Genomic DNA, 5,000 nt, shown 5'->3' on the forward strand with positions numbered 1-5,000 from the left:
TGTGTGTGTGTGTGTGTGTGTGTGTGTGTGTGTGTGTGACAGAAACTAAAAGCACTAACTAATTAAGTCACACATTAACACAAACATTGCACACATCAAAGGGAGTTTATTTATAGATCAAATAATGACACACAAACACACACACACACACACACTTGATTTTGTGCATAAAACTGCCTCAAGAAGAGTGTTTAATGTGAAAAAAACTCCTTTTGCTGACGGTCTCAAAGATACAAACTAATTAATGTTTTTATTTATTTTAGTAGTTATTATAATTCACTTTAACATGTCTTTGACATGCTTCTTTAGATAAACGTGTGTGTGTGTGTGTGTGTGTGTGTGTGTGTGTGTGTGTGTGTGTGTGTGTGTGTGCGCGTCTGTGTGTGTGTGTGTGTGTGTGTGTGTGTGTGAGGTTATTTGAGCGTGCAGTGAGGTGTTCAGTGGCGCCTGCAGTTCAGGAGGGCAAATGAACAATATTCATCACTTTACACACACAAACACACGAGTTATACTTCCACTGTCACATACATTTTTTTATACCCACACTGATACACATTTACAACTGATATGATGCCAGATATATTTTGTTAAGATATTTCATAATTTAAATCACATCCAAGAAATAAGATTTTTTTTTATATTACTATCAAACGGACTGTTCACCATGACTTTGGAACACAAAATAATATATTTCATATCTATATTTTGTGCATAGAGTCAGTTTAGTCCAATGTTATTTGGTTCCCAACTTCCTTCAAAATATCTGTTTGTGTTCCACAGCAACTTGGGTGAACTGTCCCTATAAGCCTGTAAGCCTCTAATGTAAGTTGCTTGGGATAAAAACATCTGCTAAATGCATAAAAGTGGGGAAAATACAAGGATAGAATATAAATATAAATTGATATAAAAATATTTATAAATCACATTTCTTTTATTCAGTAATGAGAATCATCACTGAGAATAATGAGAATTACAACAACAAAAAATCAAAAGTAAAATGATGCATTATGTTTGAGATTAAGAAAATGTACTTAAATTTATACGGCAGTTTAAAAATAGCAAGTCTAAGTACTTATACCACTATGACACGCATGCATGTAATATTGGAATGTGATATTGTGCATATGATGTGTATGTGATATTGAAATGTGTTGATGTAAATGTTATATTGTGCATGTGATGTGCATGTGATGTGCATGTGAATGTGCATGTGATATTGGAATGTGATATTGTGCATATGTTGATATAAATGTGATGTTGTGCATGTGAATGTGTTGTTGTTGTGCATGTGTTTATGTGCATGTTATATTGTGCATGTGATATTGTGCATGTGTTGATGTGAATGTGATATTGTGCACTTGATGATGTAAATGTGATATTGTGCATGTGAATGTGTTTTGATGTGAATGTGATATTGTGCATGTGATATTGTGCATGTGAATGTGTTTTGATGTGAATGTGATATTGTGCATGTGATATTGTGAATGTGTTTTGTTGTGCATGTGTTGTGCATGTGTTGATGTGAATGTGATATTGTGCATGTGATGATGTAAATGTGATATTGTGCATGTGATTTGTGCATGTGAATATGTTTTGATGTGCATGTGTTGTGCATGTGTTGGTGTGAATGTGATATTGTGCATGTGAATGTGTTTTGATGTAAATGTGATATTGTGCATATGATGTGCATGTGATATTGAAATGTGTTGATGTAAATGTTATATTGTGCATGTGATGTGCATGTGATGTGATATTGTGCATGTGATATTGGAATGTGATATTGTGCATATGTTGATATAAATGTGATGTTGTGCATGTGAATGTGTTGTTGTTGTGCATGTGTTGATGTGCATGTTATATTGTGCATGTGATGTAAATGTGATATTGTGCATGTGAGTTCTTACCAGAACCAGGAAGTACGACCATATTAGCCCGGTTCTGTCAACACTGCATTGGCTCCCTATTAAACATCCTATAAATTTTAAAATATTGCTGATTACTTACAAAGCACTAAATGGTTTCGCTCCCCAGTACTTGAGCGAGCTCTTAACGCATTATAGTCCTTCACGTCTATTGCGATCTCAAAACTCCGCCAGTTGATAATACCTAGAATATCTAAATCGACTGCTGGCGGTAGATCCTTTTCCTATTTAGCACCAAAACTCTGGAACAATCTTCCTAACATTGTCCGGGAAGCAGACACAGTCTGTCAGTTCAAAGCTAGACTAAAAACACATCTCTTTGACCTAGCATTCACATAACACTCTATAGACCTCTATAATTCAATATTAGGCTCTTAGATTAGGTCAGCCGGAACTGGGAACACTTCCCTTAAATCCTGATGTACTCGTTACATCATAAGAAGAATGGCATCTACGCTAATTTTAGTGTCTTTGTTTAACCCAAGGTTTTCCCGCAGCCTGCCGGATCCAGGCCGTATCCAGATCTGACGAAGGACTTTCGCCTGGACCTGATGACAATGCAGTGCTGAAGTGCCAACTAGCCTCTCCCTATGGAGGATCCCTATACCACTCTACAGATAAAGCCTTGTGGAATTTTTCGGTTCGCGTACCTACCCAAAGTGATAAGATAAAATAAAAATTCTGCATCAAAATTTATAGACAAGACAAGTAGTTTGTTTAGGCATGGTTTGTAAGGAATTATTACACACATAACACACATAACTATAGAATCAATTCTTAATGCGCATGTGAACGCCATCAGCGTCTATCACAGGTTCACGTTTAAAGTCTGTTTAGAGAAAACGTTGTCGTCTTAGCGGCCCCTAATTTAGTAACAAATGATCATTTAGACGGAAGTGAATCAATCAAAACTACTGATGTAAATGTGATATTGTGCATGTGTTGATGTAAATGTGATATTGTGCATGTGTTGATGTAAATGTGATATTGTGCATGTGATATTGTGCATGTGATATTGTGCATGTGATATTGTGCATGTGTTGATGTAAATGTGATATTGTGCATGTGTTAATGTAAATGTGATATTGTGCATGTGTTGATGTAAATGTGATATTGTGCATGTGTTAATGTAAATGTGATATTGTGCATGTGTTGATGTAAATGTGATATTGTGCATGTGATATTGTGCATGTGATATTGTGCATGTGATATTGTGCATGTGTTGATGTAAATGTGATATTGTGCATGTGTTGATGTGAATGTGATATTGTGCATGTGATATTGTGCATGTGTTGATGTAAATGTGATATTGTGCATGTGTTGATGTGAATGTGATATTGTGCATGTGATGATGTAAGTGTGATATTGTGCATGTGTTGATGTAAATGTGATATTTTGCATGTATTGATGTGAATGTGATATTGTGCATGTGATATTGTGCATGTGATATTGTGCATGTGTTGATGTAAATGTGATATTGTGCATGTGTTGATGTGAATGTGATATTGTGCATGTGATGATGTAAGTGTGATATTGTGCATGTGTTGATGTAAATGTGATATTTTGCATGTATTGATGTGAATGTGATATTGTGCATGTGATGATGTAAATGTGATATTGTGCATGTGTTGATGTGAATGTGATATTGTGCATGTGATGATGTAAGTGTGATATTGTGCATGTGTTGATGTGAATGTGATATTGTGCATGTGTTGATGTGAATGTGATATTGTGCATGTGTTGATGTAAATGTGATATTGTGCATGTGATGATGTAAATGTGATATTGTGCATGTGTTGATGTAAATGTGATATTGTGCATGTGTTGATGTGAATGTGTTATTGTTCATGTGATATTGTGCATGTGATATTGTGCATGTTTGATGTGAATGTGATATTGTGCATGTGATGATGTAAATGTGATATTGTGCATGTGTTGATGTAAATGTGATATTGTGCATGTGTTGATGTAAATGTGATATTGTGCATGTGTTGATGTAAATGTGATATTGTGCATGTGTTGATGTAAATGTGATATTGTGCATGTGTTGATGTAAGTGTGATATTGTGCATGTGTTGATGTAAATGTGATATTGTGCATGTGTTGATGTAAATGTGATATTGTGCATGTGTTGATGTAAATGTGATATTGTGCATGTGTTGATGTAAATGTGATATTGTGCATGTGTTGATGTGAATGTGTTATTGTTCATGTGATATTGTGCATGTGATATTGTGCATGTTTGATGTAAATTTGATATTGTGCATGTGTTGATGTGAATGTGATATTGTGCATGTGATGATGTAAATGTGATATTGTGCATGTGATGTAAATGTGATATTGTGCATGTGATTTGTGCATGTGAATGTGTTTTGATGTGAATGTGATATTGTGCATGTGATATTGTGCATGTGAATGTGTTTTGTTGTGCATCTGTTGTTATGCATGTGTTGGTGTGAATGTGTTGGTGTGAATGTGATATTGTGCATGTGAATATGTTTTGACGTGCATGTGTTGTTGTGCATGTGTTGATGTAAATGTGATGTTGTGCATGTGATGATGTAAATGTGATATTGTGCATGTGATGATGTAAATGTGATATTGTGCATGTGAATGTGTTTTGATGTAAATGTGATATTGTGCATGTGTTGATGTGAATGTGATATTGTGCATGTGATATTGTGCATGTGTTGATGTGAATGTGATATTGTGCATGTGATATTGTGCATGTGTTGATGTGAATGTGATATTGTGCATGTGATATTGTCCATGTGTTGATGTGAATGTGATATTGTGCATGTGATATTGTGCATGTGAATGTGTTTTCGATGTGAATGTGATATTGTGCATGTGCATGTGTTGTTGTGCATGTGTTGTTGTGCATGTGTTGTTGTAAATGTTCAGTAACTCACTGAGCCGCTAGAGACCCGCACGCTGAAATTTCACACAACATTTGATGCGGGTCAATTAAGCGCAATGATTTGCTGCTCTGGTGGCTCACAGTAAACCCGTCTCACTCCAGCTATCTAGAGCTCGCGATCCGTCAGCGCCAATGACCTTGACAGTGTGTGTGTGTGT

At 35.6% G+C, this 5,000-nt stretch overlaps 1 protein-coding gene across 1 annotated transcript in view; it reads right to left on the minus strand.

The window, feature by feature from the left end:
- Positions 1-5,000, minus strand: part of LOC143756686 (inositol polyphosphate-5-phosphatase A-like) — a gene marked incomplete at its 5' end in the record, with an annotated part of 76,085 nt that overhangs the window by 22,680 nt on the left and 48,405 nt on the right. The window lies entirely within an intron of this gene.

The sequence above is a fragment of the Siphateles boraxobius genome, unplaced genomic scaffold (assembly GCF_051911475.1).
Source record: "Siphateles boraxobius isolate OS27281-9 unplaced genomic scaffold, OSU_SipBor_1 108, whole genome shotgun sequence".
Lineage (NCBI taxonomy): Eukaryota > Metazoa > Chordata > Actinopteri > Cypriniformes > Leuciscidae > Siphateles > Siphateles boraxobius.